The following is a 13,041-nucleotide window of genomic DNA, read 5'->3' on the forward strand; positions in this document are numbered from 1 at the left end:
GCGCGGGCGGGTATAGATATATACACTAGATGTCGCCTTGGCTAATGCGAAACCGTTGCCAAGGCGACATCTAGTGTATATATCTATACCCGCCCGCGCTCTCAGATCACTTGGACGTGGCTGAGTTCAAGAGGTAAAAACGATATAAAAACTGTTCGTTTTCTCACACAAACCGCTCGTTTCGTGTCTTAGGCCATCAATGTGTACTTACGATGGGGAATTGTTTAATTTGGACGACGGGGAATTGTTTTAATTTGGACTCTGTGCATGCTGTTTGAGACAAGTGACCATCGACCTGCATTATATGACTGACAGACAAGAACGGTTTGACCTAAAAATATCAAAATTGAAACTACTGCGGAAAAAAAGACACCTACATCTTGGATGCCCTTGAGGTAAGCTAAAACATACCAAAATTTAATTTCAAAGTGAACTATCCCTTTAAGCCAGGATTAGGCCTTAGTTAAATTAGGATATTTAAGTAGCTTTTTAAAATGTACTTCAGAAAAAAAAGAAGGAAAAAAAACTGGTGTGCATCTTGAGACAAAACAATGGCACTGAAATATTTTAACATACGTCAGTGCAAGTTGCTTCCAGTTAAGAACAGTTCAGTTCAGTTCAGTTCAAAGCTTCCAGTTCAGACAGTTCGGTTAAGACAGTTCAGTTCAGTTCAGTTCAAAGCTTCCAGTTAAGAACAGTTCGGTTAAGACAGTTCAGTTCAGTTCAGTTCAAAGCTTCCAGTTAAGAACAGTTCAGTTCAGTTCAGTTCAGTTCAAAGCTTCCAGTTAAGACAGTTCAGTTCAGTTCAGTTCAGTTCAAAGCTTCCAGTTAAGAACAGTTCAGTTCAGTTCAGTTCAGTTCAAAGCTTCCAGTTAAGACAGTTCAGTTCAGTTCAAAGCTACCAGTTAAGAACAGTTCAGTTCAGTTCAGTTCAAAGCTTCCAGTTAAGAACAGTTCAGTTAAGACAGTTCAGTTCAGTTCAGTTCAAAGCTTCCAGTTAAGACAGTTCAGTTCAGTTCAGTTCAAAGCTACCAGTTAAGAACAGTTCAGTTCAGTTCAGTTCAGTTCAAAGCTTCCAGTTAAGAACAGTTCAGTTAAGACAGTTCAGTTCAGTTCAAAGCTTCCAGTTAAGACAGTTCAGTTCAGTTCAAAGCTTTCAGTTAAGAACAGTTCAGTTCAGTTCAGTTCAGTTCAAAGCTTCCAGTTAAGAACAGTTCAGTTCAGTTCAGTTCAGTTCAGTTCAAAGCTTCCAGTTAAGAACAGTTCAGTTAAGACAGTTCAGTTCAGTTCAGTTCAAAGCTTCCAGTTAAGACAGTTCAGTTCAGTTCAGTTCAGTTCAAAGCTTCCAGTTAAGAACAGTTCAGTTAAGACAGTTCAGTTCAGTTCAAAGCTTCCAGTTAAGAACAGTTCAGTTCAGTTCAGTTCAGTTCAAAGCTTCCAGTTAAGACAGTTCAGTTCAGTTCAGTTCAAAGCTTCCAGTTAAGAACAGTTCAGTTCAGTTCAGTTCAAAGCTTCCAGTTAAGACAGTTCAGTTCAGTTCAAAGCTACCAGTTAAGAACAGTTCAGTTCAGTTCAAAGCTTCCAGTTAAGAACAGTTCAGTTAAGACAGTTCCGTTCAGTTCAGTTCAAAGCTTCCACTTAAGACAGTTCAGTTCAGTTCAGTTCAAAGCTACCAGTTAAGTACAGTTCAGTTCAGTTCAGTTCAGTTCAAAGCTTCCAGTTAAGAACAGTTCAGTTAAGACAGTTCAGTTCAGTTCAGTTCAAAGCTTCCAGTTAAGACAGTTCAGTTCAGTTCAAAGCTTTCAGTTAAGAACAGTTCAGTTCAGTTCAGTTCAAAGCTTCCAGTTAAGAACAGTTCAGTTAAGACAGTTCAGTTCAGTTCAGTTCAAAGCTTCCAGTTAAGACAGTTCAGTTCAGTTCAGTTCAGTTCAAAGCTTCCAGTTAAGAACAGTTCAGTTAAGACAGTTCAGTTCAGTTCAGTTCAAAGCTTCCAGTTAAGACAGTTCAGTTCAGTTCAGTTCAAAGCTTCCAGTTAAGAACAGTTCAGTTCAGTTCAGTTCAAAGCTTCCAGTTAAGAACAGTTCAGTTCAGTTCAAAGCTTCCAGTTAAGAACAGTTCAGTTCAGTTCAGTTCAAAGCTTCCAGTTAAGAACAGTTCAGTTAAGACAGTTCAGTTCAGTTCAGTTCAAAGCTTCCAGTTAAGAACAGTTCAGTTCAGTTCAGTTCAAAGCTTCCAGTTAAGAACAGTTCAGTTCAGTTCAGTTCAAAGCTTCCAGTTAAGAACAGTTCAGTTCAGTTCAGTTCAAGGCTTCCAGTTAAGAACAGTTCAGTTCAGTTCAAAGCTTCCAGTTAAGAACAGTTCAGTTAAGACAGTTCAGTTCAGTTCAGTTCAGTTCAGTTCAAAGCTTCCAGTTAAGAACAGTTCAGTTCAGTTCAAAGCTTCCAGTTAAGAACAGTTCAGTTAAGACAGTTCAGTTCAGTTCAGTTCAAAGCTTCCAGTTAAGAACAGTTCAGTTAAGACAGTTCAGTTCAGTTCAGTTCAGTTCAAAGCTTCCAGTTAAGAACAGTTCAGTTCAGTTCAGTTCAAAGCTTCCAGTTAAGAACAGTTCAGTTCAGTTCAGTTCAGTTCAGTTCAAAGCTTCCAGTTAAGAACAGTTCAGTTAAGACAGTTCAGTTCAGTTCAAAGCTTCCAGTTAAGAACAGTTCAGTTAAGAACAGTTCAGTTCAGTTCAGTTCAGTTCAAAGCTTCCAGTTAAGAACAGTTCAGTTCAGTTCAGTTCAAAGCTTCCAGTTAAGAACAGTTCAGTTAAGACAGTTCAGTTCAGTTCAGTTCAAAGCTTCCAGTTAAGAACAGTTCAGTTAAGACAGTTCAAAGCTTCCAGTTAAGAACAGTTCAGTTCAGTTCAAAGCTTCCAGTTAAGAACAGTTCAGTTAAGACAGTTCAGTTCAGTTCAGTTCAAAGCTTCCAGTTAAGAACAGTTCAGTTCAGTTCAGTTCAAAGCTTCCAGTTAAGAACAGTTCAGTTCAGTTCAAAGCTTCCAGTTAAGAATAGTTCAGTTAAGACAGTTCAGTTCAGTTCAGTTCAAAGCTTCCAGTTAAGAACAGTTCAGTTAAGACAGTTCAGTTCAGTTCAGTTCAAAGCTTCCAGTTAAGAACAGTTCAGTTCAGTTCAGTTCAAAGCTTCCAGTTAAGAACAGTTCAGTTAAGACAGTTCAGTTCAGTTCAGTTCAAAGCTTCCAGTTAAGAACAGTTCAGTTCAGTTCAAAGCTTCCAGTTAAGAACAGTTCAGTTAAGACAGTTCAGTTCAGTTCAGTTCAGTTCAAAGCTTCCAGTTAAGAACAGTTCAGTTCAGTTCAGTTCAAAGCTTCCAGTTAAGAACAGTTCAGTTCAGTTCAAAGCTTCCAGTTAAGAATAGTTCAGTTAAGACAGTTCAGTTCAGTTCAGTTCAAAGCTTCCAGTTAAGAACAGTTCAGTTAAGACAGTTCAGTTCAGTTCAGTTCAAAGCTTCCAGTTAAGAACAGTTCAGTTCAGTTCAGTTCAAAGCTTCCAGTTAAGAACAGTTCAGTTCAGTTCAGTTCAAAGCTTCCAGTTAAGAACAGTTCAGTTCAGTTCAGTTCAAAGCTTCCAGTTAAGAACAGTTCAGTTCAGTTCAGTTCAAGGCTTCCAGTTAAGAACAGTTCAGTTCAGTTCAAAGCTTCCAGTTAAGAACAGTTCAGTTAAGACAGTTCAGTTCAGTTCAGTTCAGTTCAAAGCTTCCAGTTAAGAACAGTTCAGTTCAGTTCAAAGCTTCCAGTTAAGAACAGTTCAGTTAAGACAGTTCAGTTCAGTTCAGTTCAGTTCAACGCTTCCAGTTAAGAACAGTTCAGTTAAGACAGTTCAGTTCAGTTCAGTTCAGTTCAAAGCTTCCAGTTAAGAACAGTTCAGTTCAGTTCAGTTCAAAGCTTCCAGTTAAGAACAGTTCAGTTCAGTTCAGTTCAGTTCAAAGCTTCCAGTTAAGAACAGTTCAGTTAAGACAGTTCAGTTCAGTTCAAAGCTTCCAGTTAAGAACAGTTCAGTTAAGAACAGTTCAGTTCAGTTCAGTTCAGTTCAAAGCTTCCAGTTAAGAACAGTTCAGTTCAGTTCAGTTCAAAGCTTCCAGTTAAGAACAGTTCAGTTAAGACAGTTCAGTTCAGTTCAGTTCAAAGCTTCCAGTTAAGAACAGTTCAGTTAAGACAGTTCAAAGCTTCCAGTTAAGAACAGTTCAGTTCAGTTCAAAGCTTCCAGTTAAGAACAGTTCAGTTAAGACAGTTCAGTTCAGTTCAGTTCAAAGCTTCCAGTTAAGAACAGTTCAGTTCAGTTCAGTTCAAAGCTTCCAGTTAAGAACAGTTCAGTTCAGTTCAAAGCTTCCAGTTAAGAATAGTTCAGTTAAGACAGTTCAGTTCAGTTCAGTTCAAAGCTTCCAGTTAAGAACAGTTCAGTTAAGACAGTTCAGTTCAGTTCAGTTCAAAGCTTCCAGTTAAGAACAGTTCAGTTCAGTTCAGTTCAAAGCTTCCAGTTAAGAACAGTTCAGTTAAGACAGTTCAGTTCAGTTCAGTTCAAAGCTTCCAGTTAAGAACAGTTCAGTTAAGACAGTTCAAAGCTTCCAGTTAAGAACAGTTCAGTTCAGTTCAAAGCTTCCAGTTAAGAACAGTTCAGTTAAGACAGTTCAGTTCAGTTCAGTTCAGTTCAAAGCTTCCAGTTAAGAACAGTTCAGTTCAGTTCAGTTCAAAGCTTCCAGTTAAGAACAGTTCAGTTCAGTTCAAAGCTTCCAGTTAAGAATAGTTCAGTTAAGACAGTTCAGTTCAGTTCAGTTCAAAGCTTCCAGTTAAGAACAGTTCAGTTAAGACAGTTCAGTTCAGTTCAGTTCAAAGCTTCCAGTTAAGAACAGTTCAGTTCAGTTCAGTTCAAAGCTTCCAGTTAAGAACAGTTCAGTTAAAGGTGCTCTAAGTGATGCCGGGAGTGTTGACATTCGATATGTTGTCAAACAAAACGGAGGCTAGCTAGACCCTCCCTCCTCCTCATCCCGTCTCCTCCCTCCTCCCCTCCCTTCCGGCATAAAGGAAAGTCAAAGTAGTCACTAAAAACAAAGTTAAGTTTTACTGATACTTCATTCAATGTGTAATGTCACCAAGTTAGATAAATGCTTTTATATATTGCAGAACAGAATGCAGAAAAAGAGAAACATTGTCTTAAAATCGTTTCGCCACCTGAGGTTATAACTATAACTATAGCTCCCATACAAGGACGCAATAATAGCAAGATAACGTTAGCTTCGCGTTTCCCAGTGAGCATAAACAACGGCGGTGTCGTAAACAAATTTAGTCAAAGTTGTCAATAGCCTATAAATGAACATTTCAAATCCATAACAAACAGTGGATGAAAACAATCATTCACACAAATTGTCGCCCTACTGTGAATTTGCTTGACCATTTACAATAGAGATTGATCGCTAGCTGAACGTCAATTTAGAAAGAAAAATGGATTTACCTAGCCTGACGTCGTCATACTCAGATTCTAGTCAGAATGTGAGTCTGAAACTGCTCCATTGGGCTGTGATTATGGGGCGTGTTTCAACCGAACCAGGAAGGAAAATGCCTCTGCACTCAATTGGATAGACCTATAACCAATCAGAGCAACGGAGTAAGTGATGTATGTTTTTCATTCATGTTTCCGATCGACAAATGTCTTGATCGTGGTTCTCTGTTCCTCTTTTAAAATGAATGCGCTGTCGATATCTTCTATAACAGACGCGATGGCGGAATCTACACATAATGTTTTATAAACAAAGTTCGAGAGGAGCACGTTCAAATAATCAATCCAATCAACTTGTCATCAAACAATGACCGTCTGGTCTACACTATCAGCATGAGAGGAAGCATATATTTATTCACTTTGTCAACTCACCTAACATTCCTTGACAGTGTTCAGCATCCCTCCACTCACTCTCGGCCTGTTCTTCCACAGCCTGGAATACGGGGGGAGCACTTTGGGTTCGGGCCGAATACCGAGCCCGCCCTCTCCTCGGACAGCACGCCAAATATGCATTTATTCTATCTGACTTATTTGTAAGTGTGAACTCGTGAAATAACAATTCTCCAGCGGCAGTCATCTGTGTTGTAAACGAATTCAACCCAAGCGCTCGTTGGTGACGTGGATGATTACGTTACGTTGCTCATCTGTCCATCATCGTATAAAGCCCCGCCCTGACAATTTGATTGGTCCGAACAATTTTTGTTCGGGCATAATAGCTCCTCAACGGAACGAGTCCAGACCGAACTTCCCGACCAAAAAATGTTGTGGGCGGGGCTAAGTTCGGCTGGCATCCAGGCTAGGATTTACCTGTTCTGCAAAAACAGAGCAACTGAATGTCTGATTGGAAGCCCTTCTGCCGGCGGAGTTCTCGCTACATTTCGAGGGTTTTTCCGATGTAAATTCGGGACTTCGCGCGTTCCTTATCCTTGTCCCTCTTCTTTACAATTTGTTCATCAGAACGTCGTCTCTTTAGTCGTGTGTCGGCCATAATTCAAACTTCCCTCTTCATGCTTCTCTCTCGTCTCTCCTCCACACCCCCTTCATGTCCACGCGCACTAACCCCCAAACCACACCCCTCAAATACTTTTTGCCAGTGATTGGCTGGAACACTGTTTGTTGTGTGTGTGGTGCGGGTGAGCCCAGTTTGTTTTTGTTGCCGTTTGTGGAGCCTGTGGTGTCTAGAGAGACAGCGTTTTTTTACAGTGTGTTCAGGGGACAGGCAGCTAGCGGATAGTGAGGAGATGTTTGCTGTATGTGACAAAAAATGTTTTGGCCTAAAAAACGCGTGACATCACTTAGAGCACCTTTAAGAACAGTTCAGTTCAGTTCAGTTCAGTTCAGTTCAAAGCTTCCAGTTAAGAACAGTTCAGTTCAGTTCAGTTCAAAGCTTCCAGTTAAGAACAGTTCAGTTCAGTTCAGTTCAAAGCTTCCAGTTAAGAACAGTTCAGTTCAGTTCAGTTCAGTTCAAAGCTTCCAGTTAAGAACAGTTCAGTTCAGTTCAGTTCAGTTCAGTTCAAAGCTTCCAGTTAAGAACAGTTCAGTTCAGTTCAGTTCAATGCTTCCAGTTAAGAACAGTTCAGTTCAGTTCAGTTCAGTTCAAAGCTTCCAGTTAAGAACAGTTCAGTTCAGTTCAATGCTTCCAGTTAAGAACAGTTCAGTTCAGTTCAGTTCAGTTCAAAGCTTCCAGTTAAGAACAGTTCAGTTCAGTTCAGTTCAGTTCAGTTCAAAGCTTCCAGTTAAGAACAGTTCAAACATGCATTTTAGTCTGGGACTATCTTAAAGCCCATGTTGCAGGTTAGAGTACCCAGTAAGCCGATGTATAGAAAAATAATGTAGGAACTAGATTTAAATATAAACATATACTTATAAAATGCTATTTAGGCTTCTGGAGTCGTTTTTGTGAGAAAATTGTAATCCCGCATTTGAAAACCGCCGAACCGGAAGTGACGTAACATGAGGGAGAGCGGTCAAAGTAAACAATAGGATCGCAATGACAGCTCGGCAATCTGGGGGAATTGTAGCCTAAATGTTTACTCGTATGATATATATAATTCATATAATTGATATATATGATGATATCATATAATTATGAGCCTGATATGAAGCCAAGTGAGCAGGACAGGCCAGGGTTAGACAGAACAACGGTGAGTTGTGGTGTGAGGAGAACAGGGCGAGAGAACAGTGTTAGCTTATAGATATATCCACGTTAGCCTGATGATATGTACAACACTATGCTCAGATTACAATACTGTACAGATTATTATCATCATGTATCAGGCAATAGCAAAGCTAGTACTTAGACCCTTACCTGCATGTGTTATGTGTGTCAGCCATTAGGAGACAGTTTCCAGAGGAAGAGGAACTTTATAAAGGCTTTGAATTGACCCATTTGGTGACGATGAATACAAAAAATGATCACAATCACAACTGTCTTACTGTATAAAAACTTTATATGTAGAAACAGCCAACACAAACATTAAAGTCGGTTTGTACAGATTGAAAATGAATTATAGAACATAATATATTATATTTATAATAATAATAAGTGTCGGCTGCAGACTAATAACAAACACATAAATGCATTACAAGTTTATGTAGGATATGTTAATGAATTAAATTAAGACAGGCACATTTTGTAAAACAGATGTACAATAAGTGATGTCTGACGGATCCGTGAGCGTCATGTTTCCCGCCGGCGGCCGAACCATCCTGCAAGGGTGAGTAAGTACACCACTTCTGTTTACTCTGTACACAAACGACTGCATTAGCCAGCAGTGGTTCAGCTTTGGTTCTGGTGAAGCTATTAAACAGGTTGCCTCTTATAAATATCTGGGGGTCCACATTGACAGTGAGCTTAAATGGCACACACACATGTCATGGGTGTGCACAAGGGTCCATCAGCCCTTACATCTACGGAGATTACGATTATTTGGAGTGAGCAGGAATATTATGTAAATTTTTTATAAAGCAACGATAGAGTGTTTTAAGATAAGGAATTATTGTTTGGTTCGGAAGTTTAACAGTAAAACTGAGAGCTCAAATAAATAACGTGTTGAGAGTGTCAGGAAACATCATGGGGACGCAGACAATCAGCTCTCTACAGGATATCTTTGAGTTTTGCCCCATCCAGCAGGCCAACAAGATTTTATTAGACTCTTCCCATGTGTTGTGTCCTGAGTATGCGCTGATGAACTCCGGACGGAGATACAGGGTTACATTATAACCGATATAAATATTCATTTGTACCTCTGTCTGTTAAATGAATTAATGATCAACTGCAGCAGGAAGTTAAATAACGGCAATAGCTGGAGTACAAGAGCAGGAACTGAGGGCTGTGTTATGATATATGATATATGTACTGTTGTTATGATGTAGGATTTTAGGATTTGGAATGTTGGTTAATGTTGTATGTTACATGTGTTGTGTTGATGTTGCAGCAGTTTCCCTCATCTAAAGCACATTTCTCCTAAGGGAGACAATAAATGCTACCTTGACCTTGTCTATCGGGCAGAATCCTTTTGCAGAAGAAATATCTCAACTAATTTACCCGTCGTCTTCTCTTTATTGTTCTCCTTATAACTGATAAAAAAAAATCAAAACTGTAATGTCAATGTCAATTTTATTTCTATAGCACTACTAAACACAACTCCAGTTGGCCAGTGTGCTTTACATCAATACAAAAGACAAATATGAATACAAAACAAATACAGTACATTTCATCCTTAGCCATATGCTAAATCAAAAAGATAGGTTTTTAGCCTAGATTTAAAAACAGACAAGGATGGAGCAAATCTAATACTAAAAGGTAACGCATTCCACAGTCTTGGAGCCGCAGCTGAAAACGCGCGATCACCCCTACTTTTCAACTTTGATTTCGGTATACATAATAATCTCTGATTTGACGACCGGAGAGACATAACTGGACGATGTTCTACCAGTAGATCCGAAAGGTAAGTAGGGGCCAAACCATTTAAGGATTTAAAAGCCAAAAGAAGAATTTTAAAATCAACACGGTATCGTACAGGCAACCAGTGTAAATGACGTAGCACTGGAGTAATATGGTCCCGTTTTCTAGTACCTGTTAGAAGTCTTGCCGCCGCATTTTGTACCATCTGTAACCGGGATAAAGCTGATTGGCTGATCCCATAATACAGTGAGTTACAATAGTCAAGCCTCGATGTCAGAAATGCATGAATTAGTCTTTCAAAGTTATTAAAACATAAAATTAGTTTTACTCTGGCTAAAAGACGGAGCTGGAAAAAAGCAGGATTTGACCACTGAGCTTATCTGCTTGTCAAATTTCAGACCATCATCAAACACAACACCCAAGTTCTTTACCCAAGTCTTTGCAGACAGTGTTATATTACCTAGGGTTATTTGACTAAGAGAATTTGATGAGCCAAACACTATAATTTCGGTTTTATTTTCATTAAAATTAAGAAAATTTTGAGATAACCAAGCTTTCACATCAGATAGGCTATACAGGCCCTAATTTTTTCCAGTCCATCACAATTTGGTTTTAGGGGTAAATAAACTTGAGTGTCGTCCGCATAGCAGTGGAACGGCAACCCATGTTTCCTGAAAATAGACCCTAATGGAAGCATGTATAGCGAAAAAAGAAATGGAGCTAAAATGGATCCCTGCGGAACACCACAAGACAGAAAAGCAGCCTTTGACGAATATTCCCCAATGTTAACGATAAACTTCCTATTTGACAAATAGGACCTAAACCATTCTAAGGCAGGACCGTTGATACCCACACAAAGCTCCAAACGAGCAAGAAGAATAGAATGATCTACCGTATCAAAGGCCGCACTCAGATCTAGTAATAATAGTACAGTAGAAACCCCAGAGTCGGCTTTCAAGAGTGCAGTCTCTGTCGAGTGGTATTTTTTAAAACCTGATTGAAAAAGCTCAAATACCTTATTTTCATCCAGGAAACTCTGCAATTGTTTCAGAACTATCTTCTCTAAAATCTTAGAAATAAAAGGCAAATTTGAAACTGGTCTAAAATTGTCCATAACATTTAAGTATAGGTTGGGTTTCTTTAACAGCGGCCGAACTATAGCATGTTTCAATGCTTCTGGTACCATGGAGGTTTCCAGACATCGATTTATAATGTTTAACAGGTAAGGCACCACAGCATCAATAACTTTTTTCAACAGAAAAGGAGGGATGGCATCTATAGAGGAGCCCGATGGCTTTAACTGACCCACTATTTCTTGCAGATGGGAGAGAGAAATAGGTTCAAATTGCTTCAGCTCCGCCGAACAAGCCACCAAGGTAGACGGGTCAAAAGAAGGACAGCATATCCCCAATCTAATGTCATTGATCTTATTCACAAAAAATGTAAGAAAGTCATCACACAGAGTCCTTGATACATCAGGATACTCATAAACAGGTGGATTAATAACAGAGTTAAAAACAGTAAAAAGAGTTCTTGGTCTGTGATAATTTTTAGTGATGAGTTTTGTGAAATAGTCAGATCTTGCTGCTCTCAAAGCCTTTTGGTATTTTAACAATGAATAACTTAGTATTTCAAAGGAAACATGAAGCTTATCCCTCTTCCATCTACGTTCTGCTTTTCTGCAGGACTGCCTCAAGGAGCGTATGTTATCGTCAACCCAAGGGTCAACTCTTGGCTTAGGTTTTAGGGTCTTTACTGGAGCTACTGTGTTTAAGACATTCACACATTTAGAATTAAACTCATACAAAAGCACCTCTGCACTTAATGCATACTGGTTTGTATCCATAGTGTGCATAGTATCACAAAAAGCTGATGAGAAAATTGTACACGTATCCGAATTTATTAATCGGGATTTACGGACTAGCCTTTTGGGTTTCAAAGAGTTTGATGATGTAGGAATAGAAAATATAACACATTTATGATCGGAAAACCCATTATCTACTATCTCCAGATCAACCAAAAAGATACCATATGATAACACCAGATCAAGTGTATGTCCACCTTGATGGGTATAGGGACATTTACATGCTGATCTAAATCAAAGGCATTTATCAAGGTAATAAACTCTCTAGCTAAAGAGTCTGTTGGACAACACACATGGACATTAAAATCTCCTAAAATTAACAATTTATCATACTTTGGTACAAATTGACCCAAAAAATCTGAAAGCTCATTTAAAAAGTCTGCATTGTGTTTAGGAGGACGATATATCAAGGCAATCAACAGTGGACTATTCAGTTCAAATACAAATAGTTGCAGCTCAAAACTTCTGTAGTCATTTTGTACTATTTGGTGATATGAGAATATATCTTTAAAAACAGAGAGTAATCCTCCACCCCTGCCAGTTAAACGAGGCGAATTTAAAAACAAACAGTTTGAAGGTAAAAGTTCCGACAGAGGGCTTGAATCACCAACGGTAAGCCAGGTTTCCGTAATAAATAAGCAGTCCAATTCACGCGAAGTAAAAAAGTCATTTATAATAAAAGTCTTGTTTACCACCAATCTCGAATTTAGTAGACCCAGCTTGAACCGACGTGGACTATCCGTCTCCGTCAGCTCCTCAGGCTCCCGCACCTGAGGGAAAGTACGCAGATGTTTGACGCACACTCCGCGACGGCTGTAGATATACGAGGGGAGCCACACATACCAGAGGTTCTTATCACCTTATTCTGTTTCTGTGGTCGGTTTATCCCATACTGTCTATGGTTTATCTATGCTAATGTGTGTGAAGGCTAAACAGAACTTACTAAACATGTCAGTACTCCTCCAGTTATGAATGCCACACATGAATGACTCCTAGAACTGAAATGTTGTGTGGAATCAGACAGGGTTTTACAATTTCTCCAGTTCTTTATATTATGTACGCCACTTGTCTTAAACATCCTCAATTAAAGGGAATAACCACTCAATTTGCTGATGACACAGTAATATTTTTTTTTTTTATAATTCCCTGAACATTATTTCAGTGTTTCCAAGAGCATCGGGCCTAACATTAAGAAACTGAACGGTTTTCTCTGTATTCATGAAACATGGAAAGTACACAACACTTTGGTTTAACACTTTCAAAAGATTAAAATAAGCAAAGTTTCCAGACGGATTCCGTTAAATTACAGCAAATAACCATTTCACAAAATTACAGGCAAAAACAGTGAAAATACAGAATTGACTTTACAGTCAAAATTAATTAAATTACAGTACATTACTGTTGATAATGGCTTATTAAACCGTGGAAAAATGGATAAATGATGTCAAATTACATTAAAAAAAAACATTTAACTTTCAAGTTAAACTGTAAATTTAGGGTTTTATAAAGTTATTTTATAATAATGCTGTCTATCTACAGTAATTATCTTTTAATATATAGTTTTTCTGTGTATAATATCTATGAAGTTATGTATAAAAATGCATTAAGTACATAAATTCAAATACAAAGTTTGTATATTTACAGTTTTAATTTTTGCATTTCCAATTTCACAACTTTGACCAATCTCTAATTAAGTACTTAATAATAGCAAATGTACAGTC

The 13,041-nt window shown here is 38.5% G+C and overlaps 1 protein-coding gene across 1 annotated transcript in view; it reads left to right on the forward strand.

The window, feature by feature from the left end:
• The window catches only part of LOC309495704 (DELTA-sagatoxin-Srs1a-like), a 144,880-nt gene that overhangs the window by 111,237 nt on the left and 20,602 nt on the right, over positions 1-13,041 (forward strand). The gene's annotated exons all lie outside the window — the stretch shown is intronic.

The sequence above is a fragment of the Leuciscus leuciscus genome (assembly GCF_965113295.1).
Source record: "Leuciscus leuciscus genome assembly, chromosome: 3".
Taxonomy (NCBI): Eukaryota; Metazoa; Chordata; class Actinopteri; order Cypriniformes; family Leuciscidae; genus Leuciscus; species Leuciscus leuciscus.